The sequence below is a fragment of the Triturus cristatus genome, chromosome 6 (assembly GCF_964204655.1).
Source record: "Triturus cristatus chromosome 6, aTriCri1.1, whole genome shotgun sequence".
Lineage (NCBI taxonomy): Eukaryota > Metazoa > Chordata > Amphibia > Caudata > Salamandridae > Triturus > Triturus cristatus.
This window is the reverse complement of record NC_140589.1, coordinates 873299741-873316735: the sequence shown is the minus strand read 5'-3', so window position 1 is coordinate 873316735 and position 16995 is coordinate 873299741. Positions and strand designations below refer to the sequence as shown.

Here is a 16995-nt window from a genome sequence, read left to right as displayed (position 1 = left end):
GGACCCCAGAAACTCTGCTCCCCGGCCGCCGCTGCTTGTCTGTCCTCACATCCCGTAATGCTGCCGATCGCAGCGCTCCGGCCTTCCGAGACCCGCCGACTCCTCTGCCCTGCTCACCAGTCAATTTCAGCACTGTGGTGGTCTCCCAGCGCTCCGCAGCCGAGCCACTCAGTTCCACTCTCGCTGCTCGGCCCCAGGCCCGAGCGCTCCTACCGCCCGGCCTCCGAACTGGCCAGCCGCTCAGGCAGCAGTAGGACGCCGGCTTTGCCCCAGCCACACAGCAAACAGGTATGGTACCGAGCCCCAGAACTACCCAGTCTCATTTCAGCGCTCGATGGCACCATGATGGGGCAGGATAGCAAGGCTGTAGGTTGGCGGCACCGGAGGGACATGATCTTGCGTCCTACCGTGTCGCCATCTTGGCCACGCCCCAACACAGTTTTTTAAAACAAATTGAGGCCCGGGGATTAGGCCGTCCCCGGGGCTTGGGAGGGCCAGTAAAGGGCCCCCACCCTTTACATTTCAATGCCCTGGGGAGGTGGCGGTCCCTAGGTCAGCATGGGTGGGTGTTGGGACCCCCACACCTTTATAAACAAAGCCCCGGGGAGGTTGTGGTGCCCCCCGCATTCAAATTATTAAGCCCCGAGGAGGTGGCTGCCCCCGGAGCTGCGATGGAATCACTTATTGCCCCCGAGACCTGGCCCACCCGGGGGCTTTTTTAAAACAAAGCACGGGAGCCCGCACTTCATTTTCTAAAAATCTTCTCAGCAGGATTCGCAACCCCAGTGCGAATTCTGCCGTTTAAAAAAAAAAAATGCTCTTTTCGGACCTGGGGTCCTTGTGGGAACCCGTGAGGAGGCCTGGGGGGTCAAGGTGTTTCTACCCTTCCCCTTTTCTTGTTTTTCAACTTTTTTCCACTCTATTCTTGTGACTCGGTTACCGAGTCACAAGATGGCTGCCAACATAGCTGGTTTGGAGTGCTGGCAGCCAATCAGAGTGAAGCTCATGCCCTGGAGGGTTCACAAACCCTCCTCAGTGCTCAGATATCGATATTTTTCTTTTTTAAATTTCTCAGGAACTACTGAACGGATTTACACCATTTAATAAAAAGGGCGCAGTCTAAACCAAGACCTACCTTTTTGCCAAATTTGGTGTAAATCCATTCAGCAGGTCGGGCTGTTGCCTGTAATAAAGTTCCTATGGAAATTAACATGGAGAAAACACATTTTGGGACCCCCTTTTTTCTCGGGCCCCGCTTGATGAATCACCCCGAAACTGTCTACACAAACTGAGCAGTCCAACCCTGTTTTTTGGAAAATATCACGAAGATTCGTCAAACGGCGCCAAAGATATTGGCAACTCAAAAACGCATTGCCTATGGTAACTAGGTTCTAACTATAACTGCCCACTGGTGACCGCCAGTAGGTAATATATATATACTACCTACTGGCGGTCGCCAGTAGGTAGTTATAGTTAGGACCAAGTTTCCATAGGAAGAGCATTTTTTGTTTTGCTTATAACTTTGGCGTCGTTTGATGAATCTTCATGAAATTTTCCAAACTAATTCTTTGTTCATAACAGCTCCTATGTGGGAGTTTGGGGGTGATTCGTCAAGAGGGGGCCGAGTAAAAAGGGGGTCCCAAAACGTGCTTTCTCCATGTTAATTTCCATAGGAAACTTTAGACAAGGCTACACGTCGAACGGGTGAATGGAATTACCCCAAATTTGACAAGGAGAAGGGTCTTGGTGTAAATCCGTTCAGTAGTTTTTGAGAAATATCGAAATTTACAGATATCGATATTTGGGAATTCTGCCATCTGATTGGCTGAAGCGTTACGAGCACAAGCTTTCTGCTTATTGGTTGGGAGCGCCATGAGCGGTTGCAACTAGGAAGTGTTGGCCACCATTTTTTTATTTCGTCGAAGCGAGTAAGGGGAAAAAAGGGCTAAAAAAGTAGGAAAGAGGATGGTAGGAGCACTGTAACCTTTGTGGGCGTGTTTAGGGTGTGCTATAGAGGGTGTGCGAAGCGAACTACTCATAGCTACCGGTCTGAAAGTGCTGGGTACGGAAATTAAGTGAGGCATTGCCTAGAGTCTGATGCTGCTAAGGTGAGCTGGTGCGGTAGTCGGGAATGAAAGCGTGAGCCTAAACTGTGTGTCTTATGGTGTGAAGTCATGTGCCCTGGCCGCTGTGCCACACGGGTTTAAGTAGTGTCAGTTATATTTTATACGTAGTAGGAGGAAATTTTGTTTGGAACATGGTAATTTGTATATGGTGCTTAGGTGGCGTTATACAGGGAGTGCGAAGGTAAATCAATACGGTATTTGTAAAGTGCAAACTACAAAGAATAGGATAATTTATTGGACGATAAGAAGCATTGGGTACTAAAAACTAGGGTGCATATTAGTTGCGTGAAAATGCATCTTTGTCATTGGTTAATAAAGAGCAGTCTAAACGTGGAGTACATACGATAGGATGAAATGTGCAAAGCTCAACCAGACATGCTACTTGCATTTGGAAGGTACATTTGTAACTTAAAACAATGGTGAACTTTTAGCCCGCAGGTGGTGATAGATGTTCGAGAATATGCTGAAAATAAAAAGGTTAAGTTTTAAAAAATCATGAACTTTTAACCTGCAGGTGTCGTAGAATGTTCCAGAAAGTGTGGTGATAAATAGGTTGAAATTCTGACCTGTGTGTGGCGTGAAATATTAAGTAGCTTTTCAGATACAAAATTCAAAAATAACCAATGGAGATAAGTTTTGGAATGTCGATGAAGGAGTGAAGTATTCTGATTTGTTGTTTACATGTATTTATATGTGGAGCGACAGAGAAATTGTGCCATTACTGGTTTCATTCTTGATGAAAGCGGTGCATTACATGCACTGTGTGAGAAAGAAAGAATTGCATGCGTGTGTGACATTTGAAATCTGCATACCAACTACAAAGGTGAGGTAGAAATGAACAAGGTGTGTTATGTGTTCTGTAGTAGTGATTAAGTATTTGAGGTGATATTTTTAAGTTTACAAGTATTTTTTATTTCAAAATGATATCCTGTTAGTAAAGTGTGGTGTTTCATATTGGTTATAAAATATGCATAAAGTTCGGCCTATTGTTATATAAGTACTTTATATATGTTTAGGAATTTTTCACAAAGAAGAAATGTAGTTTGTCATCTTTAAAGGACTGTATGGTTTTGAAAATGAGGTGCAGTGTTAATTTGGGTTTGTTAATGTATTCAGGCGAGATAAACAAAATGTCCCACGTTTGCAAATTATACTTTTTGTGGAAGTAGTGGGCAAGGGGGGGTAGGAGATGTATGTGTTATTAAGTTAAAAGCGATAAAACTAAACCCAGAAATGTTATGTGGACAGGTTGTGGTCTCATTTTTGACAGTGAGAGGTAGATTTGAATACAAGTCTAGGTAGGTTGTTGTACTGTGAGGCCGTCTACAGTGCTTGGAGATTACATGGAGAGGAGATGGAGATAGTAAAAGTGATAAGTTCCTTTTATATGTACGCATAGTTTGAATCATTTGAATATAGGTTGAGATATAATATTAACACGGTTTCTGGTTTGCATTTGGGTATAGTTAATAGTTTTAGTAGTTTGTGACTAGTGAATAATAAAAAGGTAGATATACTAAAATATATGGTAGTAAACGTATTAATTATTGTCTGTTCTTATGAAATAGAAGTGGTTGGGGAGTGTTTCTTTAGAAGAGATGTTTTATAAATGTGTGAGAGATAAAAAAGAAATGAAAATGTTCGGTATATTTTCTGTATGACTTTCTTGACATTAGTAAAAGTATATGTCATTACAAGTGATAGTCATTGTCAGGCTGTGTTCCTGTGCTGAATATACGTAGGTGGTCCGGGTTTTACCAGTGCTCAGTTTCACTATCTCTTTTGAGACACTCGTCAATTTTTTCATTCAATTTAATGTCCTTAATATACATACAGTAAAGGGACGGTATATCAAAAGTTTGGGAATTACAACTTTGTTTACTCTCCCTATCCTCTGCTATACACTCTACAGAGTGTTTAAAGGACTTTATTAACATACAGATGTATAGCTAGTAAAGGAGGTGTAGTGCCACTGGGCCCAGTTATAAACCGTGCTATGGGATTGTTTATGTTTTACCCGCTAATTTGCATGTTTGAATACTTTGGATGATAAGCGTTACGGAAGACACCTTTAAAAATTAAGCCTGAGTATGGGTATAGTGGCGCTACTAGGAATGGTAGCAGTTCCTCTTTGATTTCATACGGTTAAGCAATGGCGGGGGTGGGGGAGGTGGGTATGTTGGTGATTAAAACACAGACTTTAGTAACGTACAGATGTCTAGCTACTAAAGGTGATGTAGTACCACTGGGACCATTTATAAAGCGCCCTATGGCATGGTATATGTTTTACCCGCAAATTTGCATGTTTTAATATGTTTTGCTGATGAGTGTTTCAGGAGATATCTGTTGAAACTAAGCCTCTGTATGGCTATAGTGGCGCATCCATGTTTGCTGGGGCTCTTTGTTTTATTGCGTAAAGTTAAGCAAGGGCGGGTGTGGAGGTGGTGTAGTGGTACTGGGACTATTTATAAACCGCCTTATGGTATGGTGTATGTTTTACTTGGAAAATTGCAGGTTTCAATACCTTTTGCTGATGAGCGTTCTGGCAGACACCTGTTGCAATTAAGGCTATGTATGGCTATAGTGGCGCTAACGGGAGTGCTGGGGCTTGTTGTTTTGATTTAGTAAGGTTAAGCCAGGGAAGAGGTGGGGGTGGGAGAGGTGGGTATGTTGCTGATTATAACACGGACATTTGTAACGTGCATATGTGTAGCTAGTAAAGGTGATGTAGTGCCACTGGGTCAATTTATAAAGCGCTCTATGGCATGGTATATGTTTTATCCGGAAATTTGCATGTTTTAATACCTTTTGTTGCTGGGCGTTCTGGCAGAGACTTGCTCAAATTAAGTCCCTGTATTGCTATAGTGGCTCTCCCAGGTTTGCTGGGATCGTTCTTTGATTTTGTAAGGTTAAGCAAGAATGGGGATGAGGGTGGTGTAGTGGCACTGGGCCCATTTATGAAGCGGTTTATGGTATGGTATACGTTTTTCTCGCAAATCTGCCTGTTTTAATACCTTTTGGTGATGAGTGTTCGAGCAGACAGCTATGCAAATCACACAACATTTCTGTGGATAACAAATGTTCGTGCTGATAGACACTCTTGCACTGCAGTAGAAGGCTGCCAGCGTTGATGGCAAATTATGAAACTTGGTGCCATTGTACATTTAAATGGAAGCTTGGACCATTTCTTTGTTACTATGGTGCAGTGAGGGCTTAAAGTGGGAAAAAAAACTGGGGGTGCTCTAAAAGGGGTGTGGGCTATCCAAGTAGGGGCATGGTCTACATGAAGATAACTAGCATTGTGTGCTTAAGAAAATCTCCTCGAATTATCCTACGTTCGGGAAACACGCTCTTTAAAGGATTGCCCTTCCTCCTACAACGTGGCTCACGTAGCATGATGTCTCCACTTCTCAGTAGTGAGCAAAATGAGCATGCGCACATCGATGTTCATGCTCTGACTGCACTCCAGTAAAAATAAAAATAAAACTTCACTACCTTTGCACAGGCGAAAATAGAGCCCGATAGAGAACTGTTTCGAGTTTTTCTGAAAATAACTGCCGGTGCTCAGAGCCGGCCCACTTAAAGCCCTGCATCCATTCATCCTAAGCACTGCGCCATCCAACCATCTTTCAATTCATTCAGACATTCCTACATACATACATACATACATACATCTGTCCCTGCAGTTATTCTAAGTATCTATCAGCCCACTCGCCCATGGTAGGCACTGTGCCATCCATCCAGTTATACGCCCATATATTCACCACACATACATCTGTCCCAGAACCAATCCTATGCATCTATCAGCCCATCCGTGTATCCTAAGAACTGGTCCATGCATCCATTTATCCTTCCATTCATCCATATAACCATACATCCATCCATCTAGCTATCCATTCATCCATCTGGCCATCCATCCAGTCGCCCTTTATTCAACTATCCGTCCTTATTTTCGTGCACTCTCCGTCGCGGAAACTAAATACTGCGTATTATACTCATCCACCCAGCCTCTTAAGGGGCCCGAAAAGGCTGACGATAATCACTGAGAGGCAGATGAAGTTTCTGATAAAGAACAAGAAAGTTTTGAGTTGCTCTTTGTGGACCAGAGTTCACCACCCTTCTCTGGTGGTGTTTTAAACAAAGGTTGATGTAGGGAAAGAAATGTAAAGCAGCTTTTCAGTGTAAGACGTTAATTTAGAAAGATAACGGGGCATATTATCAAGAACGACTTTAAAATTATTACCGCAGGAAACTGCCACTAAAGCGGTGATAATGGGCTTGATAATATGCCCATGTCAATTCCCATAGCTGGCCAGGTTGTGGTGTGAAGCTGGGCTTCTATGGGAATTCACAAGGGCATATTATCAAGCTCATTATCACCGCTTTAGCGGCAGTTTCCTGCCGCTAAAGCGGCGATAATTTTAACGCCGTTTTTGATAATATGCCCCTAAGTGAGCCAGGCAAAGCGTGTGTTTTCGTAGCACTACAACAACACCCTGTGAAAGGTGAGAGCAGGGTTGTGTTGGAGTTGGATGCGTGTGGTTGTCTCCAAAGGCGCAACCAGAGTGTAATTTCGGGGGAGGATAGTTCTTTCAGCATTAGGCAGAGAGGGGATGTAGGGGCTCTAAAAAGGGGGGGGGGAAACAGAGCATCATTTACAAGCAAATGGTCTTTTGAAGACCTGTGAAGTACTCGGGTGCCGCTCTGTGTGTGCTATTGGGAAGCTGTCTCAGGGTGTCCGGGGCAATGGGCGTTGTGCGCCTGGTGGTCTCTCTGCTAATCATGCCACGATGATGTTGCTCCTTCAGTGCAAAAAGAGAAGGTAAATCATGAGAGAAAATGGCTCTCTTTAAAGGATTTCTTTTCTCCTACAACGCGACTCACCTGGCATGATGTCTCCACTTTTTAGTAGTGAGCAATGTGCATGGTCTCACTGTCTCACTACAGTCCAAAAAAAGAAACAACGGACTACATTTGCGATGCCCGAAAATAGAGCCCCATAGAGATCCATTTCGAAAGGCCCCCAAAAATAAACTGCCGGTGCTCAGACTCCCTCCCCTCCAATTAAAGCTTTGGGTGCTGTGTTATGTTTGCGAAGTTGTAGATAAAACTGTTAGGCTAATAATGGTAATTTTTCTGTGTGCCGTTTGGTTGATAACATCATCCTAAGTATATAGATTATAATTTTAAATAATTTGGGTTGTAGAGGGAGTGTGTGGGGTGGTGGGGTGCTGTGGAGAGGTGAAAAGTATGAGGTAGTGCAGTTACATATAAATTGTAAAGGTATATGTAAATAATTAAATACTTGCTGTATGTTCTATGGCACTACCCGTCATCCTACTGCTCCCCTGCCGTGCTCCATCACGTTGCAGCACTGCCTCTGGAAGACGTCAGAAGAATTTATGTAATTGTATGTTAATATTGCAATATATTGAACAGATGTAAAAAATAATTGAATCTATTTTTATTTTTTTTCAGAAAATTATTTCGTTTGGATAAAAATTTGAAAATGCCTTCAAGAACTGAGAAAAAAAGACAAGAAAAGAAGCATTTATATTTGCAGAAAAGAAAAGATTTTCAATTACAAAAAAATGAGAGCACTACACAAACAGTTTCTTCTGGTGAAAACACTAGACAATTTCTGAAAAAAATATTACGAACATTTAATTAAAATAACATCACACAAAGGAAAAAGAAGAATTTTTCAAGTAAGGAGAAGGAGACTTCAATTTCAAATACAAGGAAAAGAAAACATGATAAAGAAACAGTATCTGTTACCCGGAGACAAAAACAATTTCAAGAAATTCGTCAGAGACTTTTTCGAACTAGAGTGATTCAGAATTTAATGAGAACATGCTGCAAATATAAAAAGAAAGTGCTGCAATTCAAACAGAAGCAGTGTATCGAAAGTATAGTGGATACTGCTTTTACTTTAAAACAGAAGTTATTCATTGTGATTTTGAAGAGGATCAAAGTATTAGATAAAGTAATCAAAGTGTTGAAAGAGAAAAGTAGAAGAAAAAGATTTGTGAACAGAACCAACTTTTGCAAAATCTTTAGAGGACATTGGAAACATACTTCTAGTAGTGAGCCTTTTTTTAATGAGGAAAGTTACTTCCAGGAAAATAGTTTACCATTTGCAGTTGATACTGGAGGTCGTTGCTACGAAGTTCAGGATGGTTGTCCCCTTCCAAAAGAGGAATTGGTTGGTAAAAGTGCAGAAGAGTTAATAGTTGAAGAAGTGGAAGGGAAACGTACACAAGCTCCTGTGTATAAGTGGGGTTGTAGCAGTATTTGTAGTATTTGACAGGAATCTAGTGATATAATGCGAAATTTGCTACGAGAAAAGTATGAAACAGAACATTAAGTTGTTGCAAGGATTAGAATCATGTAATGTAAGAAAATATACTGAGAAACATGGGTATTCTCTGGCTTGTCTTTCAAGAAAAGAGTGTAAAAGTGTTTTTTATCACTTGAGGATGTTAGCAGTACACCATTAAGAAATGCGGAAGTTTGTAAGGAAATTGTACTATGTCAAAAGTCCTGCATTATGTTTAAGTGAACTAAATACAACTCTTTTACATGGTTCTTTATCAGATGTTCAAAAAAAGTGTGATGATATTGAAATGCGAAATTTTGGTTCAGAAGAGCAGTCAATAGAAAGTGAAAGTTTGACAATTATAGCTGTTGAAGGAGATGGGAAAGTGATTAGCACTGATCAGTTTGAAGAAGAAATTGGAAGGTTTAATGTAGTGTGCTCTGAAATACCAAACTATGTTTGTGTTTGTTGTCGACGTACTCATTATAAAAGTCAAACTAGGAATGTTGATTTGTATTTGAAAAGTGAAAAGGAGAACAATAGTAAGTGGGAAGAATTTGCAACTTACTTATTGGTGGAAGGTCGATTTGAGTTAGGTAGTGATCAACGTATATGTAAATATTGTTACAACAAATTAGAAGAGAACAAAATGCTTGCTAGAGCAGTACATAATAACTTCGAATTAGTAGCTATTCCGGAGGAACTGGCAGAATTGAATAAATATGAGTCGGTTCTAATTCAATCTGTTCATCCTTTTTAAACTATAATTCGGATGGAGCCTAAAACAGGTAAACTGCCACCAACAGACTTGCAAAGAGGGCTGAAAGGAAGAGTGGTGTATTGAAACTATTGCTGGAGAGAAAGAGGAAAATGAGGCAGTAGTCATTCTAGTAAATGGTGTACCAACAAAGAGTAGGAAAATATGGCAAGAATTTGTGGATGTTAATAAAGTTGAAAAGGCTGCCTTATATCTTATAGAGAACAATATTTATCACAAAACTGTAAATGTGGATGAACAGGTAATAAGTTTAGAAGATGAATGTGAAATTTCAAGTGGTCAAATAGAGAAAGTGGACAAGTCAAGGACTGAAGAGATTTATGAACATTACACAATATGTCCTTTGCATTCAAAAGAAGTAATAGGAAGCAGCGTTGAGTTATTTCAAATGAAAAAAGCACAGGGAACTCCAATGACTGTATGGGAGAAGAGCTTGGAAGCTCGTTGTTTTCCACAGCTGTTTCCTACTGGAGAAGGTGGACGACATGATGATCGACCTGTACGTATTCCAGCTTCAGAATATGGGTCAACAAGATTATATTCTGAAGATCCTAGATTTCGACAGTGCATTCCATACATATTTCACGTTTTGTTTGAAAGTGATTTATCTTCTCTTTCGTATGCAGTGAACCACATACTTAAAACTGGAGTTCATCAATCACTTCTTTATGCGAAAGAATTTGTGGAAAAAGTTAAAAAAACAGATGAAAATTTAGAAGCACAGTTAATCAATTTGATGGTATGTCAACGTGGAACAAATGAGTATTGGTATTGTCGTCATGGAGAACTCAAGTGTATGTTACAGAACTTAGGTACACCAACATGGTTTGTCACACTTAGCTGTGCAGAGTATGCATGGGAAGATTTGCTTGAGTTTCTAAGAGAAGTGAATTCCAATATTAAAAATGTTGAAATAAATTCTCCTGGTGAACTGTGTTCATTGGATCCTGTAAATGTGTGCAGATATTTTAATCATAGGTTTCAAGCTGTGATGTCTTTTATCTGCAATAAAAATAATCCACCTCTTGGAGAAGTTACCAATTTCTTTTGGAGAAAGGAGTACCAAGCAAGAGGTGCACCTCATATACAGATGCTACTATGGGTCAAGGATGCACCTACATTTGGAACTGATTCTGATGAAACAGTATTGCCTTTCATCGAACAGTATGTAACATGTGAGATTCTGAGAGAAGAAGGAGATAGAAGCTTGAGACAGCAAGTTTTACGTTTCCAAAGTCACTGTTGTGGAAAGTACTGCAGAAGAAAATACAAGTCTAACGGAAAATTTTACACCAAATGTCGGTTTGGTTTTCCACGTCCAGTCATTTGTAAAGGAAGAGTAAATTGTTTTTTTTCTTCTGTAAGGCACACAATAACTCGGAAATCTCCAAAGAATACCTACAACTTAAAACAGAAGTGTCAAAGTATGTCAATGACTACAATCCAGTCATTTTAAAAATGTGGAATGCGAACATGGACATACAGTATGTTGCAGATAACTCAATTGCTGTTGCCCGTTATGTGACCTCGTACATAACAAAATAAAAAAAAAACAGAGATGAAACAAATGTGGGAAGAAATTGCCCAAGAGAAATTGTACAGCTTTACTTTGAAAATGCTTTCCCACCGAGAAATCGGATCCTATGAATGTTCAGACCGCTTGTACTCTTCAAGTTTATATTCAAAGTCTTAAGGAATCATTTGGGTAAGTTTAGGTCTTGCCTGCTCACGGAATAGAGTGTTGAAATCATTAGAAGAAATTGAATACTTAGCAGCAAATGAACCAGACAGTACAGACATTCTTAAAACTAATATGTTGGACACATACTATCCAAAAAGGAGTCCACATCTGGAACAGCTATTTCTGTATGAAGTACTTCAGCATTACAGCTTCAAAAGAAATGTTAAATAGAATTGAAACTAAGGAAAATATACAGTAGTTGGATGTCATGGTTGTTTAGTAAAACATGCAAAGGGTAATCTTATAAACCACAAGAAACTCAGTTGTGAAACTCCAGATAAGCGAGAATTTTACTATTTAGTACTTCTCCAACTCTTTAAACCATGGCGTAGCGAAAGTGAATTACTTGGAGACTTTGACCTCTACGAAGATTCTTTTAATGCATGTAAAGATAGCATTGCATGTACAATTTTCTCTACCTATTTAAAAATGTTGAATGATGAAGTTGAACAGGAAAAGACTATTACAGCTGAAATAGCTAATGAAAGATCTCAAAATAGTCAAAGTAGTGGTTAATGTAGTCAAGATCCTCTTGGACAACCAATACTGGAAAATGAAGCAGCGATTGCTATGCATGAAGTCGAAATTGCAATGCAACAATCACACAACGAGAATATTACATTGGAAAAGTTAGAAGAACAACTAAATGTTGAACAGAAAGAAATATATGTACAAGTGAGAGAACAGATATAACATGGTTTGTTGCATGAGAAAAAAGAATGTGTGTGTTAATCTTTTAAACCTCTTATGATGTACATCAGTGGTCAAGCTGGGACAGGTAAAAGTTTTTTAATTCACGTTTTGACCAGTTATTTTCAAAAAACTACTGGTTCACATTTATGTTCTGTGGTAACAGCTCCAACTGGATTAGCTGCACACAATGTTAAAGGAGTTACTTTGCATAGATTACTGATGTTACCAGTTGAGCATGATAGTAAATTACAATATCAGACATTGTCTGGAGAAGCTTCTCATGAAGTGTCAAGAGTGCTGAAGAAAATGAAACTATTAATTATTGATGAGGTGAGCATGGTCTCAAACTTAATGCTTGCTTTTGTAAATTTAAGATTGCAACAGATTATGAAGGTCTCTTTGGAGGAAAACATTTAATTGTATTTGGAGATCTGCTACAACTAACACCTGTAAAAGGAGAACCAGTGTTTAATACTCTTCTACATGAAGACACTAAGAAATCTCTGGGAAGTATTGGAAATGTGAATCTGTGGTTAAATGTTGAATATAAAGAACTCACTCAGAATATGCGACAAGCAAGAGATGAAGATTATGGAAATATTCTAAAAGATGTAAGAATTGGTGTTCTAATCAAACATGGTAAAGAAGATTTTCAAAGTCGTCTACTAAAGAACTTGTTTACAAATGAACACACACCAGCAGAAGTAATGTACAAGAAAATGAAAGAAAAAAAGTCTATAGTTTGCTTAATGTCTACAGTGGAAGAGTGTTATACATTTAATAGAGAGCTTATGAAATTGGAAAATGAAGAAATAGTTCACATTGAAGCTATTGATAAAATCGAGCATCAAGGAATAATTCTTCTTTCAGAAAAACTACAGACTAAATTGCATTCTTTGGAAAAGTCTGTATCAAAAACTGCTGGCTTAGAAAAAAATGTAGATGTATGTTTAAACTGTCGGGTAATTTTGAGGCGTAATCTGAATGTAGAAGAAGGTTTAGTGAACGGAGCAATGGGGAAAGTTGTTGATTTTGTGAAATATCAAAATAGAAATGAAATTAAATTCTTGAAAGTTAAATTTGATCAGATTACAGAGGTAAGACAGATTGCGCATTGTGCTGTACATGTTTTGCTTGTAAAAGACTTGTATGTCCGTAGAAAACAGTTTCCCTTCTGTTTAGCATATGCAAAAACTATTCATAAATCTCAAGGTTTAAGTGTAGATAATGCTTTGATAAATGTAGTAAGAACTGTGTTTAAAGAGGGAATGGTATATGTTGCATTATCTCGAGTTAGAACGTTGTCTGGTTTGTATTTAATTGATTTTGATGAGAACAAGGTTAGAGCTGATGTTAATTGTGTAAGAGAATATAATCATTTGAGAAAGCTTTATGCTCCAAGTTTAGGTGAATATCCTATTTATAAGAAACGGTTTGTGTATTCAAAAAGCAAACATGGTAAGAATCAACTATGATTGGAAAGCAGAAACAAAATCAAGAGAAAAGAAAAGATGTAAAGAAGCAGAAAATACAAACAAGTGATGATGTTGTCGGATTCCAATTAGAAAATGCTTCTGGTGTCAACTGCTATGGTAATGTTATTCTAAACGTTATATTTTATCTTGAAGATGTTTATGGTGAAATTATGGAAAGTCAGGAAAAAAGATTATGTTCGGCAATTTATACTTTATTTCAAGAATTGAGAACTGATAGAAGTAAGATCTATTCTGCTTCTGGTATTCGCCAACTGTTGGATACATGTACTGGATCTTTAACGTTCACTGCTAATATACAAGATGCACAAGAATTTTTGGTAGTTATGCTTGAAGTACTAGAAGATGAAGGAATTCAGACTGAGAGTTTATTTGGACTCAGTTACAAATGGGAACATAAATGTGAACAGTGTTCATTAAATTCAGGCACTATAGTTGACAGAGAACGATTTCTATATTTGACAATACCTGACTGCAAATCTGTACCATTTTCCAAATTGCTAAAAGAAGCAGATCACAAGATGATATGTTCTCGTTGTAAATCAACAATGCTATCTACATTATGCCTACAAAGATATTGAAAAAATTTGATTATAATGCTACAACGCTGTAGACCAAATGGAAAAAAAGTGGAAACCAAAATTAAATATTTTGTTGCTAGTCAAGTATCTATTTCTGGAAGAACTTTTTCAACAGTTGCTATTGTTTTCCATGCTGGAAGTACTACCACAAGTGGACATTATACAGTTTATTTAAAGTGTAATAATGGTTGGAGTAACTGCAACGATACACACTTGGAAATGAAACCAAGGTTGCCTTATGAATTACCTAACTCATACTTGATATTTCTGAAACAAAGATTTTAGATGCCCCATTCGGCTTTGTGGGAAGGTGTAAAGATACTTTAAGGAATTCATACTGGATGCTTTCAAAGCGAAATTTTTTATACATTATTTGGTGGATTTGGAAAATGTTCACAGAAACTACGAAGGTAAGATTTGAAGATTGGAAATAGTATTGGATGTGTTATATGTGTTGATTTTGTATTATATTTGTGAGACTTAGGGATTTGTTTTTTTTAACAATCTAGTTGATTGTTTTTTTTTCCTTGCTGTTTATGATGAAACTACTCTGACATCACTGTGAATAGTGAAGTTAAGTAGTAGCTGATGACAGCAAAAAAAGGGAGAAAAATTGTTTTTTGAATGTTAAATTATTTTGTATTATTTAAAAACTCACTGTAATTTGTGAAATATATTAGATTACATAGTAGTTTTTCAGTTTATTTTATGTAGTTGAAAAGTTAGAAAAAACAGTAGTAATGACAAATAGCACAATAGTAGTTCGATATTTAAAAAAACTTTGAAATTCACTGAAAAAGCCATAGGTTTTACAGACGTTATAGTTAGAAATTTGCATTTAAAAAACCTTAGAAATTCACTGAAAAAACCATAGGTTTCAGGGACGTTATAGTTAGAAATTAGCATTTAAAAACCTTACAAATTCACTGAAAAAAACATATGTTTCAGAGACATTATAGTTAGTTGGACATTTGACTCATATAAAACTAGAGAAATTCGCCTGTTATAGTTAGTTGAGCTAACTATAACTCGCGCGTTCGCAATGCACTGCTGATGACGTTACATATTACATCACTCATGACATGGTCAGTGACATCACTCATGGCATCACTGATGACATCTCAAGTGACATCACTGATGACTTCACTGATGACATCATCCACGTGATAGTCTGACACACCTCTTCACACTCTAATATGACCTTTATTACACCCACTCTAAAATACAGACTACCATTTTCGAAACCATAGAAACACCAGATACTAGATACCCATCCACTGATTCCTATGTATATATTGTGAGCCGGACATACACTGATACAGTCACTCATATATGCTGTCACTCATTATTACATCAGTATAATATCCACTCATACACCTATACATACATTCACACAGTGCTACTGATCCATAGAGTTACTCACACAACTACTCAGTCATACCAAAAATCAAACACACACCCATGTACTCACCTATGTAGATATATACACACCACCTGACTTATTTATACACACCCGACTTCCCTTATTTATATAGATACTATCACATACTTACTCTCTTATACAATCACTAATACAAGTACACATTTGTGTATGTAGACACTCTTGCAATCACTCTCTCTCGTATAGTCAATTATACACCACAACACTCACATATACTGTCTAAAAACATATATAGTTACTCACATATATACAACTGAGACATCAATTCACTAATTAGCACACTTGTACACACAGTTAGCTACCCATACAGCCCTTCCGAGATGCAGTTTTGAATGTATAGAACCAGTGAAACAGCTATTCAGACATGTATGCACAGTCAGACACCCCCCCACCCACCCAGATAGACACTCAGACACCCATACAGATACTCCTACAAACAATCAATAACCCATATAGACACTGATGTAGCTACTCACCAACCCATGCACCTGTATACAAACCAACTGAGAAACTAATAGAGACATTCACACAGTTTAGTCACTAATCCATGCATTCAGTAACATACGTTCAATCAGTGACTTATAGAGTCAGTCATGCAACTACTAAATAATCCATTCAGGCACTTATACATCGACTCATTCTTCAATAGACCTTGGCATAGATATATAAGAAAAATATTTACAGTTTACAGAAAAACACATTCACTGGATGATGTCATTAGTGATGTAATCTATGATGTCATTTGAGATGTCATCAGTGATGTCATGAGTGATGTCACTGACCATTTCAGGAGTGATGTAAAATGTGACGTCATCAGCAGTGCATTGCGAGCGCGCGAGTTATAGTTAGCTCAACTAACTATAGCAGGTGAATTTCTCTGGTTTTATATGAGTCAAATGTCCAACTAACTATAACGTCTGTGAAACCTATGGTTTTTTCAGTGAATTTCAAGAGTTTTTTAAATGCTAATTTCTAACTATAACGTCCCTGAAACCTATGGTTTTTTTCAGTGAATATATATATATATGTACACACACACACACATATATGTGTGTGTGTGTTTATGTAAGTATATATTTATAGCATTCTGTATTAGTGTAATTTATTTATGTCACATTATATTAATATTATTTTTGCATTTGTTTGTGTGATAGTAGTGTTAGCAATATTTTTTCTGATATTTTGGTACTGACCATTATAAGTATAGTAACACGATATTGTGGTAAACAATACTTTTGACACAATAATTTCCAAAAACTATATTTTTTTACAACAATATAGTGTCAGTGATCTGTGTAAACATTACCATATTTTCTAAAAATCATGAAGCAAATGGTATGGTCAAGTGGGCAAATAGATTGGTTGAGGAACCAATAATAATGGTCATTAAAAGCAAACTGAATGTTTAAAGGACTGTTATTGAAACAGTGCAGGCTCGCCACTTGACTGTAAATGCATCAACCCATTAAACCCCATTATTCTTAATGCATGGAAGGGAGGCAGGAACTAAAATGCTTATAGTATAGTTGTAGAAGTTGGTGGGTAGAGTGAAATCTGTGCAAGACGAGAAAACTAGAGGGTGGTACTCTGTTGGTAATTTGGTTAAAGTAAGACCTGGAAGCATTTGTAGAAGGCCTCTCTAAGTTTAAGATCCTTACAGGATAAAAACTGTTAGAAGGACCTATGGGGCATATCTACAAGCCCCTATTGCCACCACAACATCACTTTTTTGGACGTTGTGGCGATAGGGGCTTCACCTTAGTTACAAGGTAGCATTAAGCCACTTAACATGGCTTAACACTGCCTTGTAAATAAGGAACTCT

At 38.1% G+C, this 16995-nt stretch overlaps 1 long non-coding RNA gene across 1 annotated transcript in view; it reads right to left on the bottom strand.

Annotated features, from left to right (window-relative positions):
• LOC146817989 (uncharacterized) overlaps window positions 1-16995 on the bottom strand; it is a 138242-nt gene that overhangs the window by 88993 nt on the left and 32254 nt on the right. The gene's annotated exons all lie outside the window — the stretch shown is intronic.